Source organism: Zingiber officinale, chromosome 4B, assembly GCF_018446385.1.
Source record: "Zingiber officinale cultivar Zhangliang chromosome 4B, Zo_v1.1, whole genome shotgun sequence".
Classification (NCBI taxonomy): Eukaryota; Viridiplantae; Streptophyta; class Magnoliopsida; order Zingiberales; family Zingiberaceae; genus Zingiber; species Zingiber officinale.
Genome location: NC_055993.1, coordinates 115408406 through 115424236, shown reverse-complemented (window position 1 = coordinate 115424236; position 15831 = coordinate 115408406). Strand labels below are relative to the sequence as shown.

Genomic DNA, 15831 nt, shown 5'->3' with positions numbered 1-15831 from the left:
GATAAACCCAAATCTCAAACTTGAAATGGTAGAGGAAGATGATGTAGTAGACAAGAATTTATTAATGTGTGGTAGGCAACTTATTTAATTTATCTCATACATGATCAGGCATAGCATATACAGTAAGTATGATTAGTCAATTGATACATTACCCAAAATAAGTTCATTTGCAAGCAACTCACTAAATATTACAGTATCTTAAAGGAACACAAAGAAAGAGTCTTATATTTAAAAGAAATGGAGGTTTGATGCTAGATGTATATAAAGATGTTGATTATGTTAGGTCAATGGTTGACAAGAGTTTAACCACTGGATATTGCACCTTTTATGCTAACCTCGCGACATAGAGGAGCAAGAAGCTGGATGTAATAGCGCGATCTAGTGCGAAGATAGAATTTTGAGCAATGGTTCAATGTATATGAACTACTTTGCTTAAAGATCATCTTAAAAGACTTGAAGATTAAGTGAGATGTGGAATGATCAAGTGAGATTTTATTGTGATAATAAGTCTACAATTAGCATAACTAGCAATTCAATAATATGATTGAATGAAACACATTAAAATTGACAAACAGTTTCAATAACTCCATAGAAAGTTAAGATAAATCGGAATTTAAATTAATCATTATAAAAGGGTTTTTTTACTCTTTTTATTCAAAGGAAAATATAAGATAATATATTATCATAAAATAGAATATAAAATAGAATGATCAAATCAATTAATGAATATTAAACTAACTAATTTAGATAATAATTTAAGCATAAATCTAGGAAGGTTAAAATTTAAAATTAAAGTTAACCTAATTAGTCTTGAGATTATTTATTTTCAGCAAAACATCAAAAAAGCATCTTTTTATTCATCTTGTCAACAAAGCGTCTTCCTTATAAAAAAAAATTATCAAAATAACATCCCACCCATAATTTGATACCTCAAATACCTCTTTATACTCCATCTTAGAGCTATTTTATACAAAACAACATCATTTTGAAGTTGCTTTGTATCAAGCAACACAACCTTAGAATTATTTGTATAAAATAGTACCACCTTAGAGTATTCAAAAATTAAATTATGGGTAGGATGTTGTTTTGATAAATTTTGAAAGAATGGTATCTTTTTAACGATATGGATAAAAAATGAGCTCTTTTGGCACTTATTTGATTTTTGCAGCAATTCTCCCTTTGTCGAAACCACTGTCTGTTGACAAAATAGAACAAGGTGCAATGTTGTTAGGAAAGATTTGCTAAAGCTAAAAGAAAAGAAAAACAAAACATGTTAAGTTAATGGGTCAATGACAATTACCGTAGCATTGTTGTCGCCTCTACAAAAGAAAGAGAATTGCAGTGGTGAGCTAGAGGAATAGAAAGGAATTATAATCAAGCGATGGAAGCCAATTAAGTCAACATGATGCATGTTGGCATAAAAGGTACAAACATAGTTGTGATGAAGTGGACGTGAGACATGAACTAGTTGAAGGAAAGAGTTGTTTGCCACCTAATTAAGATGCCTTGGCATGGCTAAGTCTCCCTCACCCACAATGTAGTTACATTTGTTGGCCTACCATTGCTAGAAGAATAACAAGCTACTAGTGTAAGTCCTCTTCCACAATAGGGTAAGTAACCATGTAGTGCTTGATTGTGTTTGAAGGGCATTAACATTAGTAATAGGGTTGCTTGTGGCCTCAAATCCGGCAACGTGCTCCTCTTATAAGAGTTCTATCTTACATTGATGAACTTTAGGTTTCTCTACTTAAGTGTTCTATCTTACATTGATGAATTTAGCTTGATTAACTCAATTGTTTGTTGGCGCAATGATGCAAAAAAGTATCTATATTGGCATTAACAACGATAGAAACCTGACACATGCATTGTCTATTTTTTAGAGTAAATGTTTTACAAGCATGCGTCTATGTTCTCTGTGGTCTCCACTATACCCACGCATCAGTGGTCTCCGCTATACCCACGCATCAGTGATCAAATGACTTTTTTAAGGATCGATCCTGATTGTGTTTTTTTTTTCATTTGCTCATGCTCCTGCTCTCTAAAAGCGAGATCCACCTTCTAATGATCCGGGATCTGGCAACATGAGAGCCAAAGGACATTAGGTTTGGTCAGCTCTTCTTACACGACTATTTCGATATTCAAATCAGTCACTAAATGAAGGATCGAAAGTTTGCTTGAAACGCAAGAAAAACGAGGAGGACGAGCTAAGCTTCATGGATAAGAGATACCTCCGTGCACGAAAAAAAAATCATACACTGTCAAAATAGACAATAGACTTCAAATATTATCCGAAATAATAAATAGATAATTACCAAAATAAATGCACATAAAGTAAAAGAGTCAGTTTATTACTTCGCCACAAAAGTACCTTAGTCTTTGGTAGGTTCAAAACCGGTTCAAAATTATACTGATTTCAAAGTTAAAAGGTTGTATTAATTCATCGATTCTGTAAGTATCGAAGTAGTTGATCATATATAATTTTATAGGTTACATTAATTGACGGAGTAAAATATTTATATGACTTTACAATTTTGTATTTTAGTGCAGTGAATGTTTAATTTTATTTTTACATAATTTAGCTTGGTCGAAATATTTTTATTATGTTACTTTATCATAGTGTAGATGTAATAAAGCATATTTTACTATAACTAAAATTTAAATTTAGCGAAGTAATTTATATGAACAACTTAACAAATTTGATTAATGGAGAAATAAATATTTTCTTTAACTAAATCACTATTTAAATTTATCAAAGACTTTTGTATTATATTACTCCACAATTTATTTGTAATGTCAAAATAATTGACTATATTTTACTAAAATATAATTTTAATTAATAAAAGTGTATATTACAATATTTTACTGCAACATAATATTTTTCACTACAAAAATTAAACAAATATATTATAAATATATATCAAATACAACCCAAAAGTGTATTCATAAAAGACATGTTTAACTAACTTCACCGAAAAACTTTTATATCCATAAATCTCTAAATAAAACAAAAAAATATATTCACAAAAGATAAGTTTGACCAACTTCACCCAAAAGCTTTTGTATCCATAAATCTCTAAATACAATCCAAAATTTATATCACAACCTACACTTAGGCACTCACATAATAGAAATAACGAATTCGCTCCATTCACTTCTGACTTTATCATACTAAGATTGATTGTAATATTATTTATTTTTTGATGTTATAAACCGAAATATTAAAAAAAGTTTGACGGTCAATGTAATATTTCATAAAGAATAAATTCACCTTCCTCTCCAATTATGGATCTTCAATCAACATTATCTCTTTTATATACATAATATCTACATTCAAAACTACCATTTTATTTTAAATTACCCTAAATTGAAACGTAATATAATTAGTCATAATCCAAATAATAAGAATTATTACTCGATGCCACGAAAACATATCATGCATCAAAATCATTAATTGTTCACTTCAAAGAAAATGCCAAATTAGTTTCATAAAAAAAAAAATTTTAACTGTAAAATAGAGTTTATAACTCCCCTCTTGTACATTCTTTTCAAACCATAAGTAGAATGTATACTTTTAACCATTCTATATCATCTTTAAAAAATGTTGAAGAACATATTTTTCTCCTTTTTCAATTTGTTACCGATCTCATTAAAAAGAATACCTAAAATGGTAGCCAGATGCAAACAAATAGAAACATAGGATCTCTAATGGTGAACTTTGAAATTGCTTGCTTTAAATCCAAAACATAAAATAGAAACATAGTTTGCATTTAAGCACAAGTAGCTTTGAATGCAAAATCCAAATAGGCTGATGAAAAAAATAATTTCCAGACAAGTATATACTGAGTACTTGAACAGGTAGATATTAGGCTGTAGAATTTGAACCCGTAAGTTTAGATGGAGAAATTGATTTAAAATGTAGTCATGAACACACATTTATGAAAACCTTTAGCAAACAATAAAATTTTATTTGACTTGCATATGGCTATATGAGAAAGGAATATGAGAAAAACACAAGCGCATGATCATTAATACATCCAAATAGTTAAACGACAGAAGTACAAGAGATGATTTAAGACCTTCCATTCCATCACTAAGGAAATCAACACGTAAAATCCATTATTTATCATAATCATATATGTTCTACGAAATAAATGTTTATATTTCTTGAGACAACAAACCATATATGCTAGAGTTTTCAATTTAGTAATGACATGAAAAGTTGAATAATGAAAAGTTATTTTATAAAAATAAAAATTATACTAGAAAATGTTTTTCAACATCATCTACATCATTTAAAGTATCCACATCAGCTTCCCTAAATACAGAATTTATCTTAAATTTTATATTTTATATAAAAACAACTTTTGCATCACATGAATATTACTTCTTTAAATTTAAAGAATAAAGTTCTTTCCTTAAATATTAAAATATCATTTTAATTTGAAAGAGAAAAAAAGGAATGGATTGGGTAATGAAAAGTAGATATAACCTAGAGAGAAAAAAATAATAAAAAAAAGTGAAAGAGAGAGAAGAAAATAATAAAAAAAATAAAGATAATGAAAATTTTAGGGTATATTGATGTAATGTATAGTGAAAAATGATGATCTAAATTTAATAAAGTGAACCATTTATACTAAATTTTAGAGATATTATAAAACGACTGATGTAGATACTCTTATAAGTGCAGCTTGAGGATCATCCAATGAGATAGCAACAATCTTCCAATCAACCTCTCCATCAATCATAGACAAAGAAGCTAAAAGCTTCACTTTGAGAATAACACCAATGTCCGCATGCCTTTCAATCTATTTCTACTGCAATTGGAAAAATGAGGCATATTAGGATATAATATTGTTGCATTCCATGATGATCATAAGGAATTTTTTTCTTCCTCAGACATGCAACACAACAATCTAATAAATTAGCATAAGTTGAATTAGACGAGCCCATCTTCTCAAAGCATGCAATTAAAAAAGTTACCTTGATGTCTGTACCCCAAAACAAAGAGTCCCAGTGGATTAATATAAGCCAACCCCATTCATCCTCCCTCAACGTGTTCCAAACCTTATCAGAAGAAAAGCCATAGTAAGAAAATCATAAGAACAGATCAAAGTATGTAAATCAAGACAAAATAAATGATGATAAGTTCCATTAAACGTTGGTAGAAGGGGCTAAAGAAAGCAATGCAACTAAAAATCACAAAAAAAAAAAATACTTTTAAAAAAGGGTCAAGATCGTACATAAGACCTAAAATGATAGGTACAGAAAGGGGAAGAAGAAACTATCTAAACTCAAACTTGATTTCTACCCTTTTTGGCCTCCAAATGAGGATCACCGAGCAGATAAACAAACTTGAGACATTGTAGCACATGGGGTTCCCATCTCAATTGCGCCTCACGATGTAGGTCGTACCCTTAAGGTGCTCTGCCAGTGCCGCCGCCTCTTCGTCATTCTCACAAACATCTCTCGCGCACTCGAGCCCGAACTCCCATCGTCAACGCAGCGTCCTCCGAAGATCTCCAACGCCTCGGTGGCCTCGAACTATTGGGCCCAAAGGAACTTGAGGAGGATCACATTGGTGCCCTTGCGCTTCTTGCTCAGAAGCAATGGGATGCCCCAAGGGAGACGCCTCCCGGATCCAGCACTTCCTCCTCTTCCTCACCCTACTCTTCCTTGGCCTCGGATACGCTCGGGATAAAATTAGAAGTGGAGCCTCCGTTTTTTAACCTACAAAATCTAAAAGGGTATTTATTGCAACAATTTTATTACCAAAATTGATTATTATATATTAAATAATTATCGAAGTAAACAGTAATAAAATCTATTAACAAAATATCTTTACCGTCAATGCGTCAATGCATGCTGCTTATATTGGAGGTCTCTATGCACATTTTAATTTTTTTTTTATTTTAAAAATGAGTAATAAAAGTATAATAACTTTCTAAATTATTAGAGCATACGTATCATACACATATTACACATATAGGATACACAAAATCTAAACATAAACGTAGAAAATTACTTTCGTTTGAGAATTATACCTGCGAGTTCGTAATTGAACCTTGTAGAGAGCGTTAAACAGCTTCACAAGGCTAGCTTCTATCATAATCAATGAAGAAGTCTAACGAGACTTGTATCTACTCGTATCCACACTGAGATATCCTCGAGATGACTTCGCTAAGTCACATGTCGTGTCTTCACTTTGGTACTAGCCAAAGGTGAGAGATGATGTGATCCAAGAGAGGGACAACAACTCGATTCGGTATCCGACGATACAAGGCAACCCGATGGTACGAAATGAGGTGGACGGCAACGATAAAGCTGTTGTTTGAGGGCTGGAAACCTTACTTCCCAAAAAGGGAAGCAGGTCCGATCGTGGCAGGATTCCAGCAGCAACCTTTACTAGTCAAAACAACAACTTGGGGCACCACAACTTGATCGGAGCAACCCTTACATCGACAGCACAACCTTTGGATAGCGGTGCAACCATAGGGACAACAACTTCCTTGTTGTTCGATGGCTAATGGTCTTCTTGTTAGATTTTAAGGGATGTCTTAAGGTAATCGTCTTATGACTTTTACTAAATATAGATTCACTATTTGAGTGCATATTATATGTTTGATTGTCTTAAACTCATTTACTAAATGTCTGTAATATCCCGGTTCTAAGATTATTCTGGTTAAGTATGGCTTAAAAAGTTAGATGGTACTATCCATATCACCAAGGTGCACCTTCCTTTTCGGAAGCCCAAACTTAAGAACTCCAAAATTAAGTATGCTTGGTTTGGAGAAATCTGAGGATGGGTGACCTCCTGGGAAATTTTCCAGGGTGCGTGCGAGTGAGGACAAAGCATGCTGAAAGGACCTCCAAAGTTAAGTATGCTTGGTTTGGAGAAATCTGAGGATGAGTGACCTCCTGGGAAGTTTTTCAGAGTGCGTGCGAGTGAGGACAAAGCACGCTGAAAGGATCTCCAGGTAGTCCCTGCCATAAGAAATTTTGGCAGCATCTTCCCTGTATGAGTGACAATCTGAAACTTCCTACAATACAACCATACACGACCAACACGGCCGGAAACATACAATAAAAATAAATAGACAACCACGCAGTATAATAGCAAACAAACCAAAACTAAAACAACTATAAGGAAATCATATCAAATATTCTACTCAACTACACCCATAAAACTCAAATTTTATTCCTACTCAACTACACCCATAAAACTCAAATTTTATTCCTACTCAACTACACCCATAAAACTCAAATCACAACGACGCAAATAAAATCAACTCACCTCTTCTGCCGTCTAGACAGGCATGTAGCAGAACATATCCAAATAAAACCCCATCGACAAATAAAGGAAAACCCATACAATATCCATAAAGAAAATCTAGAACAAGTCCCAAACATAGTCTAGATAGTATAATAAGAAAACCAAAAGACCAAACAACATCCTTGCAATCTGCAAGGGGACTAGCGACTGGAGATCTCCGGACAGCCTCAACCTGAAATAGTAATAACAACGGGATGAGTCAACTCCTCAGCGGATAACTACTGACATGCATAGTAAAAATAACAACTAATAATAAATATGCGTACAGTTTCCTGGATATACATATCATATGAAAAATGTCAAACTGTAAGGAACAGGAGTATCTATACTAACCAAGACCTGGGTATAGGGATAACAAGGTCGTCAGACCGAGAGTATCATAAATCCTGTATGCATGTCAAACATATACATCCACCAAATATGCAGCATATAAAGTGCAGCAAACACAAGCAATAAATGCATCAATGTGTATGATACCAATGACATGTCCTGGTAACCCCTACTGCCAGTCAGTCGTCTCACACACGATGGTGAGACCGAGTGGGTAGAGCTGTGACAACCGTGCATTCTGTCATCACTGCTCCTGATGAATGAACGAGTGTACAGGATGCTGTCGGAGTACACATATTCTCCTTACCCCAAATCATAAATGGGGGAGCTCAATGCTCTCATCTCCCTGAGTCAGTCCAAAGGAGGGATCATTGTCATGCTACCACGATGTGTCACACTACCCATGAGTGGACCAGCGGAGCCCTTAATAGAGCAACCTGCTGCAACACACCCTGCCTGATAAAAACCACTAACCCATGAGTGGTTGCGTGTGCAGATCCATATAACTAGCGATGTGCTCAACAATAATGGAGCCAACAATCGCACAGTATGCAATCATGCGAGATGATGCATGACACTAAGCATGGAAATATCCTGATCATATCCATCTCTACCAAAATGTGTACCAAAGATATACGGATCAAATAATATGATATAGGTACACGAGTTAGGTATGGTAAAATAAATCAATGTCCTGAGCATAATAAGGCATGGTATGTCATTACCTTAAGGTCATATATAATCATAGGAACATTAATGCAACAGCAAGAAATAAATACAGCATGCTCAGGTAATAGATAATGACATACCAATGTAAAAATGAACATAAATATTACTACTTGTTAATACTACTAAGCATATCAACATGACATATCAAAATAGATAAGTCAAGGTACCCGCCTCCAATAAGAGGATCGTATCCAAAATAGATCTCTCGTCGAGACACCGTCTCGAATCAAAGTCCTGTGATATCAAACATATTGTATTTAGCTATATAACTAAATAAAAATCTCCAAACCTATTTAATAATCTTATCCTTCCTTTATATTTAGAATCCTTGAATTATACAATTTTTAACTATTTCACCTTCCAATTAGGGTTTGCAACTAGCATTATCAACCTAAACTTAATTAAATTCAAGTACAATTTATCATTATCCTTTCCTAGCCTCAAATCTGTGTACGCTACAACAAATGAAACTATTCCTCTACTCCTTACCTTAACACCAAACCTCTCTTGTTGATCCTCAGCCAAGTAGGGTCGCCGTCGAAATTGAGTAACTGCTGGAAACCACCTGCATAGCTCTGTTATAGTTAGCCACTTTATCATAACACACCCAAACTCCTAAATCCAATTTTAGGAGGGAAAACCTACCTCAAATTTGGTCGTTGTAAACCCTAGATTGGCAATGGCAGCAAGCAACCAACAGTGATGCGCCTGTGGTGCTCGCGTGAGGAAAAGAGGATGTGGTTGGCAGATCGGTTTACTGGCATTGTCTCAAGCTTCCGATGGTGATTGGAGCAGATGCCCCCTTGCCCTAGGCGTGCTGGTGGTGGATCGCAGCGGCATGAGAGAAAGAGGAGACAGTGTGTTGTCTAACAAATGGAAGAGGCGACCTTGGCGACCGTCGTACAGTGAGTTGATGTCGTGCCCAAGAGCTGATCGGTAGGGAAAGGGCGTCGTGTCAAGATCGGCGACGAGCAGAATTAGGCTAAGAAGAAAAGGGGTGGCGATGAATCAAGCTAGGGCTCGGCATTGGTAAGGAGGATCCCGGCGATCGTCGGCTGCTCAAGCAAGGAACAAGGTGGCGGTCCACGAGGATTCGGAAGGAAGGAGGCGTCGACGACTGGAACGGTGAGGGGCGACGGGCAGAGGACTGAAATCGACAGAGGCGAGAGGAAGAGGCGAGGCTTCCCTTGGCCACCGATTTTTATCCGCGAGGAAGTAGTAACCGTCGCATGCGACACCGGTTACGAAAGGGAGGAGATGGCGTCGCAAGGCTTAGGGCACGGGCACGCGGGGGAGGAAACGAAGGAGAAAGGATTAAAAGAAAGAAAAAGAAAAAGAGAAATAAAAATAAAATCAAACATTTTCTCGTTTAAATGGGGTAGCCTAAACAGGCTTTCCCGGGGCTCAATATTTGTTCCCCCTTAAACTCATCATACGAGCTCCGAAAAATTCCCAAAAAATTTCTAAAATTTTCGTAAAATTCCCTTATGGTTATTCACCCTTTTTCGGTATTTTACATGTGGAGCTAGTCGTCAACCCGATGGGCAATTCTGGTGGTATTTTCGGTTCAGTCCGGGTGGGACTCGCCCGAGCTGGGGCGTTACAGATGGTATCAGAGCAACCTTGCGATCGTGTTGCACCTATTGCAGGAGCACCCAGGGCACCACCTAGCGAGGGAGATTCTGAGATTTGTCTGTGGTGTGATTCGTGGTTACACAACGAGGGCATTGTGTCTTTAAATGGGAGTGATTGTAATACCCCGGTTCTGAGATTATTCTGGTTAAATATGACTTAAAAGGTTAGATGGTACTATTCATATAACCAAGGTGCATCTTTTTTTTTCGTAAGCCCAAACTTAAGAATTCCAAAGTTAAGCGTGCTTGGCTTGGAGAAATCTAAGGATGGGTAACCTCCTTGGAAGTTTTCCAGGGTGCGTGCGAGTGAGGACAAAGCACGTTGAAAGGACCTTCGGTGGTCTGTGGATCTAGTCATCAACCCGATGGGCAATTTTGGTGGTGTTCCCGGTTCGCTCCGGGTGGGGCCCGCCCTGGCCGGGGTGTTATAATGTCTGCAATACAATTCATAGCATGAGAGAAATTGTGATTGGATCACAACTAGTGATTATCTTTACATGTGCAATTATAAACGTATTAGAATTTTCTTAGTCATTGAATTGATACATTCGAACATCATGAATTCTATAAGACTAGAACGGGTTATATTTTTTGGTTCGCCAAGCAACTATTTTCTCACTAGCTAAAGACATTGGGATGTCGAGAGTTAAACATGGATGCTAGTTATGATAACTAGTTCATTGGAGTAACTCACTGTAAGACTTCATATGGTTATCTACATATATAGATATATCTATGAAGCTCTTATTACAGCTCGAGTGTAAGTTGCCTTCGACTTGAGGTATACAAGTCATCTTGGTCATGAAGACTTATACTTTGACATCTTAAACAAGCACATCATTGAGGTGTGGACCCGAGATGATTGGGTATAAGTAGAAATGTCCGAAAATGTTTGGATAGTCCACGGAGGATTCACCGCTCCTTGCGAGGAAACGTATACCCTATGGCCACTCGTTAAGATTATACTCAAAATCTTTGGCCAAAGCATTACATGTTAAGAGTGAGACTCTTAGGCACATGTATGAGCAATTTGAATTCGTAAAACGAGAAAGTATTACTTGGGCTAGGTGTGACATAGTCAGTCTAGTGGGGGCAAACACATAGACCATGTCCTAAACCAAGTGGGTATAAAACGAGTGAAAGGAATAAGGTATGACTCACTGTAGCTACTGAAGGATTTAGAATTAGTTTTAAGATCAACTATGATTTTTCGGCTAATTGGGGATCATGATATACTACTAGGTGTCACTTATAATCGTTATATAATTAAGTAGTTAATTATGGACGACCAAGATAGATTGGGAACATATTGGGTCACACGCACTAACGAGTCTCTAAAAGACGTAAAACAAGTTAAAGAATAGGATTCTTAAATCAAGAGATAAATATTTGATTAGACCATACATAAGATAAATATGGAAATATTTGTCATAATGGAAGCGCGGATGGGCTACATCTCTTATGGTAGAGTTGAACCATATTTGGTTTAATCATGAATTAGTCATGAACCAACTTGATTTATTTGTGAATTAAACCAAGGGATTAATGGGCTAATTTTTGGTTAAGGGATAATGAGTTGGATTTGGGCTTTCTAATCCAACTCATTAAAGAGAATTATATATAGATGTAATTGAGAGAGAATTAGATACAAGTTTCATTATTTGGTTAATTAGCTTTTGAAAACTCAATCCTCCTCTCCCTCTCCTCTCTCTCTCGTCGCTAACAACAAGGAGGCTCCCCCCCCCCCCCCCCTTGTTGTCATGATCGCCACAAGGGAGAAAAACTTGTTGGTGCAATCGACCTCTAGGGTTTCAATATTTGACAATATGACCAATGGTTGACCTAAACAGGACTTGATGTTTGGGAGAGAGAAGTCTAGTCAGGACTAGATGACTAGCAAAGGTAAGTTCTAACCAAAGGTTAGGCAAAGTGGAAGTCCCAGTGAGTGAAGTCGAGCCCTAGTGAGTGAAGCTAGGTGGTGGAAGTCCCAGTGAGTGAAGTCGGGCCCTAGTGAGTGAAGCTAGGTAGTGGAAATCTTGGTGAGTGAAGTCGAGCCCTAGTGAGTGAAGCTAGGTGGTGGAAGTCCCGATGAGTGAAGTCGGGCCCTAGTGAGTGAATCTAGGTGGAGGAAGTCCCAGTGAGTGAAGTCGGACCCTAGTGAGTGAAGCTAGGTGGAGGAAGTCCTGGTGAGTGAAACTGGGCAATGGAAGTTCTAGTAAGTGAAGCTAGGCAACCCTAGGTAACCCTACGTTTACTGTACTATTTTCATTCATTGTGCTAACTCAGTGTTACAGGAGAAGCCCAGACTGGTCGACAGGTTGTCGGATGATTGGCATGAAGTCTAGCTAGGTCAACAGGCTGACCTGATAGCTGGCACGAAGTCCAAATGGGTCGAAGGGCTGACCGGACGTTTGGCAGGTAAGTTAAGGTAAGTCACTGGAGGGGAGTGACTGTGAGGACGCATTCCCGGGAAGGGAACTTAGGCGCCAATCCAACTTAGAACCATTTCGAAACTCTAAGTTGAGATCTTGACTAGATTCCGATCTCGATAGGACAGAATCAAATTACTACTCGTTCTTTATATAACTGTGCTAACATCTTATTTTGCAAGGTAGTATAATTTGCATTTTGCCTCGGACTAACGTTTTTTTGCAGCTTGTTGGAAAATAGAGGTCCGAGCGCCAGGAAGGGATCCGGGCGCCCGGACGGTCCGAGCACCCAGAATGCAAATTCTAACCTCATTATCGCTTCGTTACGTGGAGCTTCATGGTTGACTAGGCTACATCACACTCCAGGTGCCCGGAAGGGATCCGGGCACCCAGAGCCTCCTATATAAGGAGGGTGAGCCCTAGAGCAAAGAACATCTCACTACAATGCCATCCAACGCTTGCTCTGCCGTGTTGTGCTCTTACGACTCTGCAAAGCTTCTCCCATAACGTGCTGCTAAGAAGTTATTTTCCTTTTATTCTATTGTCGGTATTCATTTTAAAGTTCCTGTACTAACACTTGTAACATTTTTATGAATTTCTAGTGATTGCCCAACGAAAGCATTCGACGAGTGCGGGCCTTGGAGTAGGAGTCGACAAAGGCTCCGAACCAAGTAAATCGGATTGTGTTAGCGTTGTTCTTTTTCTCTTCCGCTGCTTACTCTCGATACGATTTTTTTTTCACACCCCCTAGCGAATTTCTCGATCCAACAAGTGGTATCAGAGTAGGTACCGCTCTGAATTGGTGCAACCACCAATCGAGCAAAGGGGGGTTCTTTTTAAAAGTAAAATAGATATCGTTTGGGTTTAAAAAATATTCTTACGTCTTTCATTTTTTCCCTCCAAAACCGTTTTTGAAAATTTTATTTTCATCTTTTCACCATTGGTCGGTATTAGTGAAATATCGCATTCTCAAAAATATATAATAATATTTTTTTAATATTTTATCATATTATATATATATATATATATATATATTCTCACACATATTTCTTTATCTCCCACATTGCTTACCCCAAGACCAAGTCTTGGAAGTTGGTTCTTATCTATTTTTTTTCCATATACCAATGTATATTCAAAAAGGACGGAGCATCCACGAACCACCACCATACGATCAAGAAGATTTCAACTACTGGAGGCGAGGAATGAAATGTTTCTTAGGAAATCTAAATTTTGATAATTGGCTGATATTGAGAAAACCTTCTCGGGACTCAGAATTGAATGAAAATGTAAGTAAACTTATTTGTAATATTTTACCTAATAATGTTTTATGCAGACTAGAAAAGTACAAGAATGTATATGAGCTTTGGACCTAGTTGATCAAGCTTCACGAGGAGCCAATGGAGCTAGAGGATCAAGTCGAACTAGAGTTCGGATCTGAGTCCGAATCCCGAGAGTCATCCTCAGAATCAGACGAAACCAGCTTTATGGCCTTAATGGCACAAGAAGAGGTGGAAGGATCGAATCAGAGTTAGAACAAAAGTTAGAATTCGAATCTGAGACGACGGTGGACAAGGAGGAGAATCCTTGGTAAATTTGAAAATTCAAAATTTAAATATCATTTAATATGTTTTAAATGCAGTGAAAGAGGGCATTACAAAAGTAAGTGTCCCACCTATAAGACTCGAACCACACAACCAGAGGTAAAGGAGAAGTCGAGACCTAAAGTTCAAAAAGGGAAGGAGCATATCCAATGCTTCAATTGCAAAATGATGGGTCACTTCAAACTTCAATGCCCAAAAAGAAGACCCAAGGATCCAGGGGGAGCAAAGGTAAGTAAGTTTACTATACATGACAATCCAATTTTTTTGTACACATGTTAGTAAATTAAATAATTATCATTACTCTAGGTTGGATTTACCTCAACAATTAGATGTGTATGCTCAACCAAATAAATTAACTAATAAAAATATAAATAATAATTTAGAATATAATTCTTTAATCTTTAAATTTTCATATTCAAGGTTTAGGAAATTAGAAAAACAAATTAATCTTTTGAAAAATAAAATTCATAAACAATAACAGATAATTAAATCATTAAATCTAGACTTGAATTACAAGTTTAAACCAAATCTAAGATATAATCAAGTATCTTTCGATTATGAAATTAATCAACAGATATAATTCAAATAATTTAATTAATTCAAATTTAAAAATTAATAAAAACTTAAACATTAAATACACTCCTTTAAAGAAGGACAATTTGACCAATTTAATTAATTCAAAATTAAATTAAAACTTAAATTGACTTTAAAATAAAACTTCTAACTTAAATTGAATTAAAATTAAAACTTAAAAAATTAAATTAAAACTTAAATTTAAATTAAACATTAAATCTTAACTAAAACTATTCTTAATTATACAAAAATCTTAAAAGAAAAATCAATAATTTAGGGGAGGCTCCAGAATAGCTGGTACCTCCAAAACTAACTTACCCTACCCTGGTAACCAAAAACTAATCTACCCGGCAGGATAATTAGGACTAGTTTAAAAAGGGATAACAATTTAACTTGATCTACGGTACTGGTGAAGTTTTGGATGATAGTACGTTAGGAAAACTATGTCTATACATGTCTAAGAAGATATTGTTAGGACCTTCGGATGCGGCTAGAGAGGGGGGTGTGAATAGCCGACCCCAAATTCGCGTTTCTTTCTACAAATCAAGTTAGCGCAGCGGAAATAAAACAATAGAAACGAAACGAAGATGATCAAACCTTAGACGCAGCGATGTAACGAGGTTCGGAGATGATACTCCTACTCCTCGGCGTGTCCGTAAGGTGGGCGAAGCCTATCAATCCGTCGGTGGATGAAACCCCGGAGAACCGGCTAATGAACACTCCTTCTGGGTGGAGAAACCTCGCCACAAACTTTGCAACAGCAACCAGAAGTACAAGTACAACAAGAAGCTAATAACATAAATGTAACAACACTAGCTTGCCTTCTTCTCTTCGACTGGATGAAGCAGCAGCTTCACAAGACGCCTACAGCAGCAGGAACCAACCGATGGAGCTCACACGAAGCTTCAAGCAGAAGCGAGCTCAGCAAAGCTCAAATCATAGCAGTGAAGAAGAAGAAGCAGAAACTTCGGACCAGAAGAAGAGAGTCCTGTAGCAGCCCTCGATCTCCTTTATATGGCCTGAACCTGCAACTGCACCTGCAAAGCAGACAGCGAAGAAGACGGAGATACCCGTTGAATCTCAACGGATATACCTGGACCGATCAGGACATATCCTGATCGGTCCTGGGGACCGATCAGAGCTTCCTCTGATCGGTCCAGGGACCAATCAGCATGCATGTCCCTTCCTTTTCTCCCGAACTTCTT

At 36.9% G+C, this 15831-nt stretch overlaps 1 long non-coding RNA gene across 1 annotated transcript; it reads right to left on the bottom strand.

Annotated features, from left to right (window-relative positions):
• Window positions 1-4272: 4272 nt before the first annotated feature.
• On the bottom strand, window positions 4273-5711 carry LOC121977868. Its single transcript, XR_006111073.1, has 3 exons — window positions 5309-5711; window positions 4981-5064; window positions 4273-4814 (listed from the first exon to the last, which is right to left on the bottom strand). It is a non-coding gene; the product is annotated as an uncharacterized LOC121977868 (long non-coding RNA).
• Between the last annotated feature and the right edge of the window lie 10120 nt (window positions 5712-15831).